Source organism: Phalacrocorax aristotelis, chromosome W (assembly GCF_949628215.1).
Source record: "Phalacrocorax aristotelis chromosome W, bGulAri2.1, whole genome shotgun sequence".
Lineage (NCBI taxonomy): Eukaryota > Metazoa > Chordata > Aves > Suliformes > Phalacrocoracidae > Phalacrocorax > Phalacrocorax aristotelis.
In genome coordinates, this window is record NC_134310.1 from 30,664,011 (window position 1) to 30,684,204 (window position 20,194).

The 20,194-nt window shown below is 51.3% G+C and overlaps 1 long non-coding RNA gene across 1 annotated transcript in view; it reads left to right on the plus strand.

Annotated features, from left to right (window-relative positions):
- Positions 1 to 7,878: 7,878 nt before the first annotated feature.
- Positions 7,879 to 20,194, plus strand: part of LOC142049354 (uncharacterized) — a 161,342-nt gene continuing 149,026 nt past the window's right edge. Inside the window, exon 1 of the long non-coding RNA XR_012657689.1 lies at positions 7,879 to 8,281. This is a non-coding gene — a long non-coding RNA (uncharacterized LOC142049354). The remainder of the gene's footprint in view (positions 8,282 to 20,194) is intronic.

Consider the following 20,194-nt stretch of genomic DNA (forward strand, 5'->3'; position numbering starts at 1 on the left):
TGTTGGTTTTTTTTTTGTTTCCCCCCCCCCCCCCCCCCCTTGAGAAGCAGGTTTTATTTTGCTGGAATTCCTGACTGTAATGGAGATAGATCCTTGGGTTCCTTCACTAGTTTTGCTGTTTACTCTTTAAGTTGTTGACATTATATTATGTGGGTGCACTAATCCTTTTCACAGTGTGTCAGAGGATAAGGGTTTTGTTCTGTTTGGTATAAACGTTCTGTTTGGTGTATTAGTCAAAGATGTGAGTTTTGTGTGGGAGGAAGCCAGCTACCTGACTGGTTTTGAGATAAGGTGGGGTATATGTGTTTTTGGGTCATACCTTATTTGTCAGGTGTTTTGAACTAGTTGTATCTGATTTTCCTAGCGACCCACAAAGGGGTTTGGGGAACCCCAGGGCAGGTGCTGTCACTGAAAGATAAAGCAGGGTCATAGCAAAGCGCTTGATTTACAGGGATGGGCTTGGCTGTCTGCTGCACAAACTTCTGTTACGTAGCATTTGGGATGGCAGCTTTCTTTTGATTTCTTGATGAACGAGAGGATGAAGGAGCATGTTATAAGAGCGTAATCACTTTCTCTTCCTTTGGCAGTATGGGCATCTAAGGGCCAGCCTGCATTCAAGGAATGGCATGAGGATATCTACGTTGACTGTCAGCAGAGGAAGGAAGTTTATTCTGGAGGCCAAGGTGATGGAGTCCCTATTTTTGTGTTTGTTTTTCATTGCCAGGGTGGGGAGGGACTGGGACACGCAAAACGTGGCTCCGGGCAGGGGAGGTGTCTATGATGTGGGAGGCTGTGAGAGAGATCACAGGCACCACTGGACAGGCATTAGAACCAGGTGCTCAGGTCAGACCGATGTGGCAGTACTGTCCTGCCATCTGAAGGAATGGGTACTTCTGTACTGAGACTTTACTTGCTTGGTCTGCATCACCTTTGTCTTTTCCTCATCGAGCTTGTATTTTAGCAAGAAGCATCTCTCATTAAGCGTTTGGATCTGAGAGGTGTCCGTGAGATTTTGTGACCATCAAGTGATACTCAGTACCTGTCTCCACTTGGGTCTTCTGTAACTACTATGTAGTTTTGTCTTAAGGCTTGATAGTGCAGTGTTAGCTAACGTTAGGATTTCATATGCATGTACCTGCTGGCATTCCAGTCTCCTGTCCTGTATGTGCCTGTGCCTTCATTCAAGCATGCTGTCTACTGAGGAGTTCTGTGTGATGCAGTTCACGGAGACACTTAGGAGTTACTTTCCACAGAGGAAGAGTCTGTCTTGCAGTTTTAGTAACTGGCGTAGGCTAAGCAGGACAGTTGAGCAATGCACAACAGGAAAGGTGAGCAGAGAATCACAGAACCACAGGTTGGAAGGGACCTCAGTGACCATCTAGTCTAATCTTTCTAGGAAGACAACGGTCTAGACAAGATGGCCCAGCACCCTGCCCAGATGACTCCTGAAAGTGTCCAATGTGGCCGAGTCAACTACTTCCCTGGGGAGATTATTCCAATGGTTGACTGTCCTCACTGTGAATGATTTTCCTCTTGTGTCCAACTGGAATCTCCCCAAGAGCAACTTGTGTCCATTCCCCTTGCCCTCTCCATATGACTCCTTGTAAAAAGGGGGTCTCCATCTGCTTTGTAACTACCCCTTAAGCACTGGTACATTGTAATGAGATCCCCTCTAAGCCTCCTTTTCTCAAGGCTGAACAAACCTAGTTTTCCTAGCCTAATGTCATATGGCAGGCTTCCCAGTCCTTGGATCATCTTGGTGGCCCTTCTCTGGACCCCTTCCAGCCTGTCCACATCCTGTTTGTATAGAGGGAACCAGAACTGTACACGGTACTCCAGGTGTGGCCTGACAAGTGCTGAGTAGAGCGGGATGATGACTTCTTTCTCTCTGCTGGCGATGCCCTTTTTGATGCAACCCAGCACCCTGTTGGCCTTCTTGGCCGCAGCAGCCACTGTTCGCTCATATTGAGCTTCCTGTCCACCAGGACCTCCAGGTCCCTTCCCACAGAGCTGCTCTCCAGCCAGGTGGATCCCAGTCTGTGCTGCACTCCTGGATTATGTTTTCCCAGGTGCATGACCTTACACTTCTTGTTGAACTTCATAAGGGTTTTTTGGCCCACTCTTCCAGCCTATCCAGATCTTCCTGCAGACCAGCTCTCCCTTCTGGAGTGTCTTCCCCAGTCAATTTGGTGTCATCTGCAAAATTCATCAGGCTACACTTGATCCTGTTATCCAGATCGTTTATAAATATGTTGAACAACATTGGGCCCAATATCGATCCCTGGGGGACTCTCCGCTTGTGACAGGTTGCCACTTGGAAAAGGAGCTATTTACCACCACCCGTTGGGTGCGGCCTGTCAGCCAGTTCCCCACCCACTGCACAGACCCCTTGTCTAGGCCCTAATGCATTAATTTCTCCAGGAGGAGGCAGTGGGGGACTGTATCAAAGGCCTTGGAGAAGTCCAGGTAGACAATGTCCACCGCCTGCCCCATGTCAACCAGGCAAGTCACGTTGTCATAGAAGGCCACCAGGTTTGTCACATTTGTCAGAGGGTGGTGTTTGCTGTGATGGAGGAGTATGCTTAGTTATTTGGGTTTAGTGCTTGTGGGGTCTGTGTTGCCAAGTGATACAAAGGGATTTGTTAGTTTTGCATGGTGGGCTCTTGTTTTTGGAAAGCAGTACACAACATCTGTGTGTCTCTCCGTATTTTTCTGGAGGTGGGCCTGGGATTGAAGGTTATGCTTCCTGAGTAATCAGATACGGACAGATTATACGAGCAGGTGCCTGATGCGACCACTGACCCAGGAGGCATGGCTCAGGAGGTGAGGGGAGCCATGTGGAAGTGCTGGGGGAAAAGGAGGAGTCTGGGAAGTGGCTATTGGGGTAGGCAAAAGGACCTCTTCTTTTGTTCTTGTAAGGGCGTATGCTTCTTACGGGTATTAATGTGTGTCTTGTTTTGAACTCATTGATGCTGCTGACTCAATACTGCAGATTGGATTGCAAAGCATGGATTTACCAGGTTAGTGGAGTGGGTAAGGTTCACTGTTAGTTAAGGTGTTTTTTAGCATCCCATTGACTGTCTTTTCTTGTTGCTGCAGATGCACAGTAGGGAGCCGGACACAGAAAGGAGGGGGGAAACAGAGCGTTGTGAGAATGTATGTTGGCATGTGGCTATGGAGGGATCGTGTCGTTGTGAGCACCTATGTGCCTAGTTAGTTAACATTTAAAAGTGCCCAAAGTTTAAGAACAACAGGCTGAATTCAAGCAGTTGAAGGGGGAGGAAGCCATTTTTTGGGGGTAAATGCTCTGTTTTGAAGATGTAAAGTGACTCTCAAACCTATATGCAAAGCAGGATGTCTGCCCCTAGCTCATCGAGCAAGGTGAGCGATGAACAGCAAACCATAGCAGCGGTTATTTTTGAGGTATGGAACTGTTTGTAAGAGGGCAACTGCTTCCAGGCACAACGGTTGCATTGTCTCTCTGGTTCTCTAGGTGCCGTAGGTGGCGGTGGCCACAATATTCAGCCTTATTAGACTGGAAGTGGGTGGAATGTCACAGTACTTCCGAGGAGGGTGTCATTGCAGAAGAGGCCAGTGTTGACTGGTGTGATGCTGACTGATGGCACTCCAGATTTGGAGATGATGAAGAGGATCTGGGTGATTGCAGCACCATCCTACGTTGCCTCTGAGGCCTTTCTAAAAGATAGCTTTTGAGTCCCAGCGTTTTGAAAGGGAAGTTGAGGGGCTGATGCTCCCTTTGTCTGGGTGGCTGGTTGGTTGGGGTAAGTGCAGGTGGGGCAGGCAGGGATTTTAAAATCAGTGTAGCAGACTGATCAGAGATTGAGCACATTTGGGCAGAGTCAGGGCGTGGGGCCTTTCTGCAAAACATGAACGTCTGCCGGGTGGGGCAGTAGCAGCCTGTGTCTGTGTTATGTGGTTTTTGTAGTCTGTCTGAGTCCCATACTGTACCTTAATCAGGTCTTGATGTCTCTGTTGTTCTCTGTGCCTGGCGGGCACATAGATAGCAATACTGAGGGGCTTGCTAGCCTTGGCTCATCAGCATAATGCTAAATGAGAGCTTCCTTGCTTGCATTATTAGTCTAATGCACAGATCTGTCTTGTCTCGCATATCAGAAGTTTACAAATAGTCATCTTTTTGTGGTGATTAAAGCAGCATCAGAATTTCTGCCCAAGACCAGTCTGTTTACCCGGACCCTTTTCTGGGACCCTGCAAGTTCTGAAAGAACTTGCAGAAGAAAAGCATGAGCAAACACGTTGGGGTGTAGATGCTATGGTTTCAAGTTTGAAAACTTCTGTAGCATGTGTAGGGATGACAGGAATGGTTAAATGCATAGTAGCTAAGTGTCAAATCTGTCATAAAAATAACCCCCCGAACCAAAAGAAACTACCTTTAGGAGTAACAAAACAAGGAGACTCTCCTGGAGATTATTGGCAAATTGATTTTTTTTTGAGTTACCCAGACAAAAATGGATATAGGTATTTGTTAGTGCTGATTGATAAATTTTCTGGATGGCCAGAAGCTTTCCCTTGCCACACCAACAAAGCTAGAGGAGTAGTTAAAATATTGCTGAAGGAAATAATACCAAGATTTGGGGTGCCAATGGGAATGTCCTCTGATAGAGGACCACATTTTGTGGCAGATGTAGTTCAACAGATTAGTAAAATTTTGGGTATAAAATGGGACCTACATACCCCCTGGAGACCACAATCAAGTGGTAAAATTGAGAGGATGAACGAAACCCTAAAATGATACAATGGAATATTATTGATCTAAGATGGAAGTATTGAAAAGATGATTATTTCAAAACTTCCAAAGGGGGGAAATGTAACCAGGGTGATGGAATTAACCAACCATGGATGTTGCTATACTCCTTGTACAGCCCTATCCAACTGGACTGTAAGTCTGGGGACATGGAGTATAGAAATCAGTGTATTCCTTGATCGGGTATTTTAGTCTCCTGGTAATCATTAATGCGAACAAAACAATAGACAGTGTGTTTCTGTCAGAAGAGGATGACAAAGTGCGATTTTGTGTAGTGGACTGAGAAAACTGGCCAGAGCTGCCAAGATTAAGAACCAAGTGGGTAAAAGGTAATTCCAGCAAGGGGAGATCACGACCACCAACTCATGGACCACCTACTCAAGTAATACTACCTACTCAAAAGAGAGCAATAGGAAAGGACAGCTGAGTCTGTGCAATAATTTACATGTGACGTGAGCAAGTTTGTGCCAATCACCAAAGAGAGTAATATTGAATATGTATGGGTAAAATGAATGTGTATATTTTTTGCCTATATAAATCACATGGGAAAGGTGTGTAAGGTATGCATGTTAGCTGGAGCTATCCCCCGTGCATCCGGCACTGTGAATAAAGAATTGCCTGCCTTTTAACACTACATTGGTGTTATGAGGTTTGTTCCCGATTTTGGTGACGATATGCCCCCTTGCCCTCATGTCTTGTGCTCCCTGAAGCTCTGTGTGTATGCAGGATGAGGAGAGTAGAGTTCTGATAGCGCAGAGGCGAGGTGAGGCGGTGGCAACCCAACAAAGCTGAAGGATCAGCAGTGTAAAACTCACTTGCAGATCAGCTACTGGCACCTGGTCTGCCTGGATGCCCTGTTTCCTGACAAGCATCTGCCCCTCTCACACCAAGCAGCCTGCCTTCAGAAGGGCAGCTGTGTTCATTTAATTTTTCTTCCTTAACTCTCTAGCACATGTGACTTGCTGCTCTCCCTGTCACAACCCTGATGCCACACGCCTACAGCAATTCCTGGGGGGCTTACTCTGGGGGGGGGGTGGGGTGGGGAACCCAGCCTTGTTCCTGAGGTTCCCTGTGCTGCTTCTCCTCCCTAGGGTGTGGAGGTGGGGGAGCGGGACAGGGGCCTGGACAGCAACAGATGCCGTAGCTCCTAATGACTCCCCCTTCTTCCCCCAGCTGCATGCACTGAGCATGATGTCAAATGGTATGGAATATCCCTTTGGTCAGTTAGCTGGGAAAGCTTTCCCAGCTGTGTCCTCTCCCAGCCTACTTGCTGGTGGGGCACTGAGAGAACCAGAAAAGGCCCTGACTGTGTAAGCACTGCTCAGCAATAACTAGAACATCTCTATGTTATTAACACTGTTTTCATCATAAATCCAAAACCTATCCCCTACTAGCTACTATGGATAAAATGAACACAATCCTAGCCAAAATCAGGTCTGCGTGGCTCTGGCAACGACTGCCGAAGTGGACTGGGGCAGGGGGAGCATTGGGGACCCTGAGCCACAGAGCTGACTTGCTCCTGGTGGTATCCCTGAGAAAATGGAATTTTTGGAACTGTCTGCTAAAGACATAACAATGAACTATGTGAGCCTGGCAAAACAGAAGTTGAGGGCCAGAGACAGAAACTGAGAGATAGGGAAGCACCTGTTTCATGAGTATATCCTCGAGAAGAGCTGAGCGATGGGTTAAAGCGAACATCCTACCTCAGAAGCTGCTGAGAACATGGTGTTAAAGCGTGTAGTCAAGGAGAACAGCCAATTGGGATGTGGATAAGAACTAGAACAAAGTGCCCAGTAGGGAAACTATCCTTGTGCTAATACTAAAAATCATGTGCATAGGCCAGGAACTGCCCCCTCTCTAGTAAGTCCCTTAACCTATGAGCATGTGTGGTAAATTAAAAGTGAGCTGTACTCTTATATTCACGTGAGAAATAAGTTAACCAATTACTAGCTGGGGTATGTGAATATTAGCTGTGATTGACTTATTTAACTGTATAAATGCCTCGTAGTTTCTCGGTGTGGTGTGCTAGCTTTGTGGGCTACTACCTAGCACCAATCTTTGCATAAAAATGACTTAAGTGAAATGCCTCTGCTCTGTGTGCAGTTTGGCATTTTGCGCACTGGGTGAACAAACCCCCTTTTTGGGATAACACTGGGACTTATTATGTGTGCGCCTGAGTAAACGCTTGCCGTCTCCTTTGCCCTCAAGGTTGCGTTTGGGCTCCCTGTGCGTGGGGCAAGGGGCTGTGATGGAGCCCAGGGGAGGAGGTGGTGCACTGTGGGGGTGAGGGGAGGGGGCCCCCCGTTGCTGCTGTGCCTCAGCTGTGGGCTGTGGGGCTGATGGTGCCAGCCCCTCCCCGTAAAAGGGGTGGTGCCCTGCCCTGGGTGGGTGTGTGGCCAGTGTGAGCCCAGGGAGGAGTGGAGTGTCCCTGGGCTGTGGCTGCAGCGAGGGAGAAGGTGAGCAGGAGCTGGGTGATTGACAGGTGGGTCCTAGGTAAAGCCCTGAGGAGGGCTGTGGCGGGGCTGTGGCGGGGGCTGCCCGGAGCCGGGCGGTGGGGCAGCGCTGGGTTGGAGGCGGCAGTGGGGAGAGCGAGGCTGTGTTGAGTGCTTGGTAGGGCTTCTGGGTGCGTTGGCAGGGAGAACGGTGCCCCGAGGGTGAGAAAGCCATGTTGTTCCCTGGAGCATACCAGGAGGTGTAGTCTTCTGGCACTCTGTGGCCGGATAGCCCTGCCATGTGTGCCACTGCATGCTGGGAGCTGTAGTTCTTGCAGACTCGGGTTCCCAGAAGCTGTGTTTCTTTTGGGTGTGTGTTGTGTGGCGTAGTTCTTGCTGTTGCTGCAGCCCCCACTGCCGAGGTGTACTTTTATTGCTGGATTCATGTGGATTTCTGCGGGCTTGCAGGTGTGACCACTCCCTCACAACTGGTGGGTTACTCAAGACCTGATAGAAGGGAAAAGGGAAAGGAGGAAGATGACATTTCCCTGTGCCCGGGGCGCAGATGATGGCCGCCTCCCCGGCTCGCCGGAGCTCCCGCTCAGCCTCCCCTGGCCCCTCCTTGCCCCGTGCGCCTGCCCCCAGCCCCGGCACCTCCCCTGCAGCGTGCTGCGTAGCCCTTGGCCGCCCCCAGGCCCTGTCGTGAAGGCAGCGAGCCGGCCCTCAAGCGCACTGGATTCCCCCTCGGCGCAGGGGCCCTTAGCAGTAGCGCGGGGAAGGGGCGGTGTGTCTGGAAGCCCCTGCGCAAGGAGAGGCTTTGGTCAGGGTCGATCGACGGTAATGACGGTCGCTGTTTCTTCTTTCCCTCTCCCAGAGACCGTGCTGAGGACGTGGTTGTCTGTCCTTCCCCCGGGGACGCCGTCGACTGCGGCCGTCTCAGGCTTGCGTGGCTTCTCTCTGCCCGGCTTTGCCATCCTCGCAGCGCTGGGGCGAAAAGGGACACACAGAGCCCTTCCTGGCTGTGGACAGGAGCTGCCTCGGCTGAAGCTGGAGACGCCAACGAAAGGTAAAGCAGAAGAAACTGAAGGTGCTCTGGCTGCCAGCTGCCTTCCTGCTGCAGGCGAGAGAGAGCCTGTCCCTGCAGGTGGGGGAGGAAGGATCCCCCTTCATAGCCCGCAGCGGGCCAGGCCACCAACGTGCACCGCAGGGTCCGTATGCGTAACCCGGAGTTGGGTACGGGCGTGTAGGGCACGAGCGAGCTAGGCTACGTGCCGAGGAAGCCTCATCTCGTAAGAGCTGTAAGACACCCATGTATCCTCTTTAGGTGGAGGTCGGCCTAGAGTCTGGAGCTGCAGAAGAGGCAGGGAGGAGAGGAGGGGAAAGAAGCATCTGAACGGCTAAATTGTGCCAGCAGCGCTGAGAGCGAGAGTCGCGGTGAGTCCTGGGCCACTGGGGCCCCGTTGCCTCTCTTGTGCGTCCTGGGCCCTCCCTGTCTCTCCCCCGGCCCCCTCTCTTTCCTTACCTGCTGCAAAATTATTTTTTTTTGCGCCCCCCCCGCACCTTCTTTCTCCGTCTCGCTCTGAGTGGCTCCCTGCCTCCCCGTCTTTTCGGTCCTCCCTCTCTCTGTCCTGTAGCCTGTGGCTACTTGTTCTTTCTCCACCTCTCTCTGCCTGGCTCTGGCTCCGTTTTTGTTTTTTTTATTCCTCCTGCTCTGTCCTGTAGCCCGTCGGTATTTTGTCTTTCTCTGGCCCTCTTGGTCTGACTCCCTGTGTTACCGAAAAACGTGGTAAAATCGGAAACAACTCTTCAACACCAATTTAGTATTAAAGAGCAGGCATTCTTTATTCACGGCGCTGGATGCACGGGGGATCGCTCCTCCTGGCGTGCGTACCTCACGCACCTTTCCCCTACAATTTATAGATGAAAATTTTACATACTCATACATAGTCATTATTGTCCTGTCTAGCGATCGGTACAAACTTGCTCGTTCCGTATGTCAGTCACTGCGCAGGCTCGGTTACCCTCTTCTGTTGTTCTCTTCTGAGTAGGTGGTGTTACTTGGGTCGGTGGTGGTCCGTGAGTCAGTGGTCGCGATCTCCCCCTGCCAGAATTGCCTTTTACCTTCTTGGCTCTTAATCTTGGCAATCTTGGCTAGTTCTCTCAGTCCGCTCCACGAAACCGCGTTTTGTCATCCTTTTCTGACAGAAGCACGTTGTCTGTTGTTCTGCTGACATTAACGATCGCCTAGGGACTAAAATGCAGATCAACAGATGCGCTGATTCGTACGCTCCGTGTTCCCGTAATGGAACACCGTCTCTGGTTGGCTGATTTCATCGCTTTGGTTACACCTGTTCCTGTTGTTCAGTTTCTTCTTTTTTGGCTTTGTGTGATTCTCTCTGTGATTCTGTTTTTCTCTGCCTCGCTTTTCCCAGCTCCCCGTCCCTCACTTTGAATGCCCGTTATCCTTCACCAGCTCACTCTCCCTTGGTTGCCATCCCCGTTTCTGAATTCCTCCTGCTTTGCCACGTAGCCCGTGACTTTTTTCTTAATCTCTCTCTGTCTGCCTCAACGCTCCCGCCGCGCTTTTTAATTCGTCTTCTCTGCTCTGTACCCTGCTACTGTTCTTGCCTTTCTGAGTTCTTCTCTGTCCAGCTCCCTTTCCCTATTCATGAATTCCTGTTCTTCCTGCACCCACCGCTGTTCCCTGTGACCTCCATCTCTCTCTGTCCAGCTCCCTGTCCCTAGGTTTTAATTCCTGCCTCTGCCCGCTGTAGCCCGTCTAGATGTTTCTCTCGGCCTCTCTCTCTGTCCGGCTCCCTCTCTCTGGGTTCTAATTCCACGTTCTCGGTCACGTGGACCCGTGCTATTTGTTTGTCCTCATCTCTCTCTGTCCAGCTCCTTGCTGCGATGTTTTATTTCCTCATTTCCTCCCTCTCTGTCTCTGTAGCCCATTGCTGTTGTTTTTTTTTTTTTCACTTGTTTCTTCATGTGTCTCTGTCTGCCTCCCAGTGCCTGATCTTCAATTCCTCCTTCCCTGTTGGGCCGCTGTTCCTTTTTTCCATTCTACGTTGTGTTCTCTTTGGTCTCCTGTTCTTATTCATCGGTTCCCTCCTCGCTGCCCTGTGGCTTGTCCCCATTTATTGTTGCCTCTCTCTCCCTCTCTCCGGCTTCTTGCCCCTGTTTTTAAAATTCCTCCCTCTCTTCTCTCTTCCCTGTTGGCCGTGTGATCGTCAGCCTTTCTCCACCTCTTTCTGCCCAGCTCTCTGTGTCTATTCATTAATTCTTCCCTCTCTGCCCTGTAGCCTGTAGCTTTTGTCCTTTCTCCATCTTGCTGTCTCTGGCTCCCCCGTGACCCTATGCTAGAATTGTTTCTCTCTTCTCTCCGTACGCATTGCGATTCCTTTGGCTCTCTGTCTCCCTTTGGTTTTTTTCCTTTTTCTCTGGCTCCCTGTCCCTAATTCTTAATTCTCTCCCTTCTTGTGCTCTGCACCACGTAGCCCCATGGTTTGTTTTGTGGGGTTCCCTCGCGGTTCCCTCACGGTTCCATCCCAGTACATAGTGGGCTATATTGGTCTAGTCCATACTGGGCTTTATTGGTCTGGTCCGTGCATCCCACTTCCGTCCCAGTTCCCTCCCAGTGCGTCCCGGTTCCCTCCCACTTCATCCCCGTACGTCCCGGTTGCGTCCCGGTTCCCTCCCACTTCATCCCCGTACGTCCCGGTTGCGTCCCGGTTCCCTCCCACTTCATCCCCGTACGTCCCGGTTGCGTCCCGGTTCCCTCCCACTTCATCCCCGTACGTCCCGGTTCCGTCCTGGTTCCCTCCCACTTCATCCCCGTACGTCCCGGTTCCCTCGCGGTTCCTTCCCACTTCATCCCCGTACGTCCCGGTTCCCTCGCGGTTCCCTCCCACTTCATCCCCGTACGTCCCGGTTCCCTCGCGGTTCCTTCCCACTTCATCCCCGTACGTCCCGGTTCCCTCGCGGTTCCCTCCCACTTCATCCCCGTACGTCCCGGTTCTGTCCTGGTTCCCTCCCACTTCATCCCCCACGTCCCGGTTCCCTCCCGGTTCCCTCCAGTATGTCCCGGTTCCCTCCCGGTTCCCTCCCAGTTTCTTCTCAGTATATCCCGGTACATCACAGTTCCGTCCCAGTTCCCTCCCGGTACGTCCCGGTACGTCCCGGTACATCGCGGTGCATCGCGGTTCCCTCGCGGTACGTCCCAGTACCCTCCAATTCCATTCCAGTACGTCCCAGTTCCCTCCCAGTTCACTCCCAGTTTCTTCCCATTACATCCCAGTACATCATAGTTCCCTCCCAGTACATCCCAGTACATCCAAGTACATCCCAGTTCCCTCCCTATAAATCCCAGTTCCCTCCCAGTTCCCTCCCGGTTCCTTCCCAGTACAGCCCAGTTTCCTCCCAGTACATCCCAGTACAGCCCAGTTCCCACCCAGTACATCCCAGTACAGCCCAGTTTCCTCCCAGTACATCCTACTTCCCTCTCAGTTCCCTCCCAGTATATCCCACTACATCCTAGTACATCTCAGTACATCCCAGTGCATTCCAATACATCCCAGTTCCCTCCCAGTACGTCCCAGTCCACTCCCAGTTCACTACCACTTCCCTCCTAGTGCCTCCCAGTATATGCCAGTTTCCTCCCAGTACATCCCAGTAATTCCCAGTACATCCCAGTACATCCCTGTTCCATCCCAGTTCCCTCACAGTTCATCCCCGTACATCCCAATTCCCTCCTGGTTCACTACCAATTCTTTCCCAGTACCTCCCAGTACATCCCAGTTCCCTCAGAGTTCATCCCAGTACATCCCAGTTCCCTCCCAGTATATCCCAATACAGCCCAGTTCCCTCCCAGTTCAATCCCACTTCCACACTGTGCCTCCCAGTATATCCCAGTTCCCTCCCAGTACATCCCAGTACATTCCAGCTCCTTCCCAGTACATCCCAGTTCCCTCACAGTTCATCCCTGTACATCCCAATTCCCTCCCTGTTCACTCCCACTTCTTTCCCAGTGCCTCCCAATACATCCCAGTTCCCTCCCATTACATCCCAGTACATCGCAGTTCCCTCCCAGTACATCCCAGTTCCCTCCCAGTTCCTTCCCAGTACAACCCAGTAGATCCTGGTCCATCCCAATTCCCTCCCAGTTCCACCCAGTACATCCAAGTACAAGCCTGTACATCCTAGTTCCTCCACAGTGCATCCCAGGCCATCCCAGCACATTGTAGTGCCTCCCAGTACATCCCAGGTCCCTCCCAGTATATCCCAGTTCCCTCCCAGTCCATCCCAGTTCCCTCCAGTACATCCCAGTCCATCCCAGTTCCCTCCCAGTACATCCCAGTCCATCCCAATTCCCTCCCAGTACATCCCAATTCCCTCCCAGTATATCCCAGTTCCCTCACAGTACATCCCAGTACACCCCAGTAACCTCCCAGTATATCCCATTTCACTCCCAGTCCATTCCAGTTCCCTCACAGTACATCCCAGTACATCCCAGTTCCCTCCCAGTACATCCCAGTTCCATCCCAGTACATCCCAATTTCCTCACAGTACATCCCAGTTCATTCCCAGTTCATTCCCAGTACATCCCAGTGGATCCTGGTACATCCCAATTCCCTCCCAGTTCCACCCAGTACATCCAAGTACAAGCCTGTACATCCTAGTTCCTCCACAGCACATCCCAGGCCATCCCAGCACATTGTAGTGCCTCCCAGTACATCCCAGGTCCCTCCCAGTATATCCCAATATAGCCCAGTTCCCTCCCAGTTCACTCCCACTTCCACCCTGTGCTTCCCAGTATATCCCAGTTCCCTCCAGTACATCCCAGTACATTGCAGCTCCTTCCCAGTACATCCCAGTTCCCTCACAGTTCATCCCTGTTGTCATGGTTTAGCTGGCAGCTCAGCCCCACCCAGTCGCTCGCTCACTCCCCACCGGTAGATGGGGAAGAGAATCAGAAGGGTAACGCTCGTGGGTTGGGATAAGAACAGTTTAATAATTAAAATTAAAAGAAACAACAGTAGAAATGCAATGTAAAGGAGAACAACGAGAGGTGCAAAGCCCCGGGGGAGGGGGGAAGGGAGGGGAGAGGGGGAACGAACCGCCGAAAGAAACCGCACGCGCCGCAGGCGCCCGCCGACCCGACGCCGCGCCGCCTCCCCACTGCCACTGCCCCCCCCCCAATATATTGGTCATGGTGTCACATGGTATGGAATGAACCTGCCATTGGCCAGTCGGGGTCAGCCGCCCCCACCATGGCCCCGCCCCTCCCAGCCCCCCGCCACACCACGCGGCAGAGCTCGGGAAGCTGGAAAGGTAGCTGACCCCCACAGTGAGGAGAATTAACCCCTTCTCAGCCAAAACCAGCTCATTCTCCATCCCTTATTCCATACCATTTACACCATGCCCAGGTCCCATATGATGCAATACAACTGTACCAACCACCACCCCTCCCCTTCCCATCCTTTAACATAATACACAGACATCATTCCCTTAGTTCATGGATCTTCCCTGTAAAATGTCCATTAAAATGTCCATTGAGTTCACCCAGTCCATGACTCTGGGCTCCATCTGTTGTATCAGTCTTTCCGGGTGGGAGAGATGGTGTGTGGCATTGGGTTGCTGCATACCGAGTCAGTCATCGTTCCATCACTGCTGCACGGCTTGTTTCATAGTTGATCTTCCATGGGTTGGGAGGCTCGTACTCTGGTATCGTGGATACAACACAGAGGTGACACACAGTATTATATAGCAGTTCACATTGTGCCATTCAGTTCATTGCCTGTTTTCGCCCAAAATCAAACCCCCTTGAGGCACACATCGGATTTCTCCATCCTCCCGCATCACCCACCAAGTGCACCCAGGTCCTCGAGCAAAAGTGCGGCGAGCGAGGAAAGCAAGCAGCCAACTCAACGTGAGTGATAGAGCAAGCTTCAGTTTTATTTTTAAGTCACAGCGCTTTTATATGCTCTTGTAAACAAGCTTCAACAATTACTTCATACGGATTGCGACACCTCCTTAACGAACAGTCTATTTCTGTACTTCGTGCCTAAACTCCTTGTTGTTTGTCGGATGCTCTCAAGGCCGAGAGACATCCCTGCCTTTCTTCTTTGCTCTCAAGGCCGAGATATCTCTCGCCTTTCTTCCTCCTCCTGGTGACTTGCAGATTCTCTGTAATTTCCCATCATCGGGTCTGATCTCTGTAATTTTCCATCAGCGGGTCTGACACTGGGTCTGTAGTCAAGCTAATTCCATCGCGTACCTATAATCCTCCAGCCCGCTTTCTATCTCAAACAACTTATCAGGGGACCCGCATGTGGATTCAAGCCTATAGTTTCCCACACAAAAGCAATCCCACGAATGGCTTTGCCTTTGCCTGAGGCAGGAAGGACCCAGACTGTGTTGCCCAGCATACTTTTTGTGTGCACTACAGGTACTCCATCCCCTCCCACAGGATGTAGGATTTCTGACTGGGCAGGGCCAGCTTGCCTGGCAGATCCCCTCGTGTTGACTAACCACGTGGCTTTTGCTAAATGTGTATCCCAGTGTTTGAATGTTCCACCCCCCATTGCTCTCAGTGTAGTTTTTAACAGTCCATTGTACCGTTCAATTTTCCCAGAGGCTGGTGCGTGACAGGGGGTGTGATACACCCACTCAATGCCGTGCTCTTTGGCCCAGGTGTCTATGAGGCTATTTCGGAAATGAGTCCCGTTGTCTGACTCAGTTCTCTCTGGGGTGCCATGTCGCCACAGGACTTGTTTCTCAAGACCCAGGAGAGCGTTCCGGGCAGCGGCGTGGGGGACAGGAGATGTTTCCAGCCAGCCAGTCGTTGTTTCTACCATTGTAAGCACATGGCGCTTGCCTTGGCGGGTCTGTGGGAGTGTGATATAGTCAATGTGCCAGGCCTCCCCATATTTATATTTCAGCCACCGTCCCCCATACCACAGAGGCTTTACCCGCTTCGCTTGCTTGATTGCAGCGCATGTGTCACATTCGTGGATAACCTGTGCAATAATATCCATGGTCAAGTCCACCCCTCGATCACGAGCCCACCTGTATGTTGCATCTCTCCCTTGATGGCCTGAGGTGTCATGGGCCCACCGAGCTAGAAATAGTTCACCCTTATGCTGCCAGTCCAGATCCACCTCAGCCACTTCAATCTTGGCAGCCTGATCTACCTGCTGGTTGTTTCGATGTTCTTCAGTGGCCCGACTCTTGGGGACGTGAGCATCCACATGCCGTACCTTTACAACCAGTTTCTCTACCCGGGCAGCAATATCTTGCCACAATGTGGCAGCCCAGATGGGTTTGCCTCTGCGCTGCCAGTTGCTTTGCTTCCATTGCTGCAGCCAGCCCCACAGGGCATTTGCCACCATCCAGGAGTCAGTATAGAGATAGAGCACTGGCCACTTTTCCCGTTCAGCAATGTCTAAGGCCAGTTGGATGGCCTTTACCTCTGCAAACTGGCTCTATTCACCTTCTCCTTCAGCAGTTTCTGCTACTTGTCGTGTAGGACCCCATACAGCAGCCTTCCATCTCCGGTGCTTTCCCACAAGACGACAGGACCCATCAGTGAGCAGGGCGTATTGCTTCTCATCTTCTGGCAGTTTGTTATACAGTGGGGCTTCTTCAGCACGTGTCACCTCTGCCTCTGGTGATAATCCAAAATCTTTGCCTTCTGGCCAGTCCATAATCACTTCCAAGATTCCTGGGCGACCGGGGTTTCCTACTCGAGCCCGCTGGGTGATCAGTGCAACCCATTTACTCCACGTACCATCAGTTGCATGGTGTGTAGAGGGGATGTTTCCTTTGAACATCCAGCCCAGCACTGGCAGTCGGGGTGCCAGGAGCAGCTGTGCCTCAGTACCAACCACTTCTGAAGCAGCTCGAACCCCTTCATATGCTGCCAATATCTCTTTTTCAGTTGGAGTATAGCGGGCTTCGGACCCTCTGTATCCCCGACTCCAAAACCCTAGGGGTCGACCCCGGGTCTCCCCAGGTGCTTTCTGCCAGAGGCTCCAGGTAGGGCCATTCTCCCCGGCTGCAGTGTAGAGCACATTTTTTACATCTTGTCCTGCTCGGGCTGGCCCAAGAGCTACTGCATGGACTATTTCTCGTTTAATCTGTTCAAAGGCTTGTCGTTGCTCAGGGCCCCATTTGAAATCATTCTTTTTCCGGGTCACTTGATAGAGAGGGCTTACGATCAGACTGTAGTGTGGAACATGCATTCTCCAAAAACCCACAACGCCCAAGAAAGCTTGTGTTTCCTTTTTGCTAGTTGGTGGAGACATGGCTGCTATTTTGTTGATCACATCCATTGGAATCTGACGACGACCATCTTGCCATTTGATTCCTAAGAACTGGATTTCTCGTGCAGGTCCCTTCACCTTACTTTGTTTTATGGCAAAACCAGCTTTCAGAAGGATTTGGACTATTTTCTCTCCTTTCTCAAAAAGTTCTTCCGCTGTGTTGCCCCGCACAATGATGTCATCAATGTATTGAAGGTGTTCTGGAGCTTCTCCCTGTTCCAGTACAGTCTGAATCAGTCCATGGCAAATGGTAGGACTGTGTTTCCACCCCTGGGGCAGTCGATTCCAGGTGTACTGGACGCCCCTCCATGTGAAAGCAAACTGTGGCCTGCACTCTGCTGCCAGAGGGATTGAGAAGAATGCATTAGCAATATCAATTGTGGCATACCACTTGGCTGCCTTAGACTCCAGTTCATATTGAAGTTCTAGCATGTCTGGCACAGCAGCACTCAACGGTGGAGTGACTTCATTCAGGCCATGATAGTCTACTGTTAGTCTCCACTCTCCATTAGACTTCCGGACTGGCCATATGGGACTGTTAAAGGGTGAGTGGGTCTTACTGATGACTCCTTGGCTCCTCAGTTGGTGAATGAGTTTATGGATGGGGATCAGAGAGTCTCTGTTGGTGCGATATCGCCGCCGGTGCACTGTTGTGGTGGCGATTGGCACCTGTTGTTCTTTGACCTTCAGCAACCCCACCACAGAAGGGTCCTTTGAGAGACCGGGCAAGGTAGACAGCTGTTCAGTTTCCTCCGTCTCCAAGGCAGCTACACCAAAAGCCCACTTGTAACCTTTTGGGTCCTTGAAATATCCTCTCCTGAGGTAGTCTATGCCAAGGATGCACGGAGCCTCTGGGCCAGTCACAATGGGGTGCTTCTGCCACTCATTGCCAGTTAGGCTCACTTCGGCCTCCAATACAGTTAGCTCTTGGGATCCCCCTGTCACTTCAGCAATGCTGATGGGTTCTGCCCCTATATAGTTTGATGGCATTAAGGTGCACTGTGCGCCGGTGTCCACTAAAGCTTTATACTCCTGTGGGTCGGACGTGCCAGGCCATCGCATCCACACAGTCCAGTAAGCCTGGTTATCCCTTTCCTCCACCCGGCTGGAGGCAGAGCCCCTCTAGTCCTGATCATGGCAGTCACAACTCACTTCCTGTAAATGTGAATCAGGAGTCCCTCTATTACACTTAGAAATAAAACCAGCACTTCTACTCCTCTGTCTGGGGACTTGCTCAATGGAAACTGGAGCAGCAGCTTTCCTGGAAGAGCCTCCCTGAGTGACTGTTCTTCCTTGCAGTTCATGTACTCGTGCCTGTAGGGTCGAAGTAGGCTTGCCATCCCACCTCATCATGTCCTCTCCGTGGTCACGCAGGTAGAACCATAGGGTGGCCCGTGGTGTGTATCCCCTTCTTTGAGCCAAAGGACGCTTATTCCGAACAGCTGAGACACTGCTCTGTCGAGGTGGGGAGTAGGACAGATCTTCTTTGAGTTGCTGGACCTCTTGGGATAGTTTCTCCACAGCAGAGACAAGCGAGGAAGAGATACTTGTGTCGTAATCCCGGAGTCTATCTATCACCTCTGCCACCGTTGGTGTCTCGTCATCTTTCCAGGTCATCACTGCCAATGAGTTTGCATGCGAAGATGGTGCGCTCCGTACAAACTTCCGCCACATGGGTCGTGTGCACTCGGCTTCATCTGGATCTTTGGAGGACCGTTGATCGTCTAGGTCACCATAAATCACCTCAAACACAGCTAATTCCCTGAGATACTGGATGCCTTTCTCCATAGTTGTCTATTTTCCTGGGCGATATGTAACATCTTCTTTAAAGGGATACCTTTCCTTCACTCCAGACAGGAGTCGCCTCCAGAGGCTGAGGGCTTGTGGTTTTTTCCCAATTGCTTTGTCAACGCCCCCTTCCCCAGAAAGGGATCCCAGTTGTTTGGCTTCTTTTCCCTCTAGTTCCAGGCTACTGGCCCCATTATCCCAGCATCGGAGCAGCCAGGTGGCAATGTGCTCACCTGAACGACGGCTATAATCTTTTCGCATATCTCGCAACTGGCTGAAGGACAGGGATCGGGTGGTCTCTATTTCATTTATGACTTCTCCCTCCTCTCCCCGCGATGGCCCTGGTTCTTCATCATCCCGTTCTAAACGAGTTGATGTCCGCTTCCAATATTTCGTCTTGTGTATGGGGGCAACTGATACTGGTACGGGTTTATTTTCTGAGCCAGCTCCGGTACTTGTTGTGGGGGTTTGAGTGGCTGCAGTGCCTGGTGTCAGGGCTGGATTGTCTACAGTGCCAGTCACTTTGCATTTCAACCCAGAGACATTCTCTTCCCCCTGGGGGCACTGAATACTGTTGAGCAGGGCTCGGTACGCATGGGCCAGGCCCCAGCACGTTGCAGTTATCTGTGTCTCTCTGGAGTTCCCAGCATAACAACATACTTTCTCCAAATATTCTACTAGTTTTTTAGGATTCTGCACTTGTTCGGGGGTGAAACTCCAAAACACTGGGGGTGCCCACTGCCCTAGGTATTTGCCCATGCTATCCCACATGCCCTGCCACTCGTAACTATCAAGCCTCGGGGCAGATTTCTGGGTGATATTCTTAAGTTGCTTAGACAAAACCAAAACAACGTGCCCAAAAACTAACAATAAGTGCACTTAACCACCCAAGGATGTTCAAGATACAAAAACGTTGTTGTAACAAAGGCACAGACATCATAGAACAAAGTTGCAAAGGTATTATTCTGTATTTCCTCCATATAAAATCTCTCCGAGGAGGAGGTATAATTGCTAATTCCCTCAACAAGGTGGTATCCGAAGTACAGTAACGGTTTCAGCAAAAACCCCAAATACCAGATAAAGCTGAAAACGAGCGTTTGTATAACAAATCTTGTAGGCAAAACATTACTAATCACAGCAGAACACAGCAGACTCAAACAACCCACACCGATCTTTAACACCAACTGCAAAAAGGACAACATGGTGCTGTGACCAGCAGCTGTTGTTATCTCCAACCCTTGAGCCCCACGTTGGGCGCCAAAAAGACTGTCGTGGTTTAGCCGGCAGCTCAGCCCCACCCAGTCGCTCGCTCACTCCCCCACCGGTAGATGGGGGAGAGAATCAGAAGGGTAACGCTCGTGGATTGGGATAAGAACAGTTTAATAATTAAAATTAAAAGAAACAACAGTAGAAATGCAATGTAAAGGAGAACAACGAGAGGCGCAAAGCCCCGGGGGAGGGGGGAAGGGAGGGGAGAGGGGGAACGAACCGCCGAAAGAAACCGCACGCGCCGCAGGCGCCCGCCGACCCGACGCCACGCCGCCTCCCCACTGCCACTGCCCCCCCCCAATATACTGGTCATGGTGTCACATGGTATGGAATGAACCTGCCATTGGCCAGTCGGGGTCAGCCGCCCCCACCACGGCCCCGCCCCTCCCAGCCCCCCCCCGCCACGCGGCAGAGCTCGGGAAGCTGGAAAGGTAGCCGACCCCCACAGTGAGGAGAATTAACCCCTTCTCAGCCAAAACCAGCAGACCTGTACATCCCAGTTCCCTCCCTCTTCCCTCCCAGTACATCCCAGTATATCCCAGTTTCCTCCCAGTACATCCCAGTAAATCCCAGTTCCCTCCCAGTACATCCCAGTACAT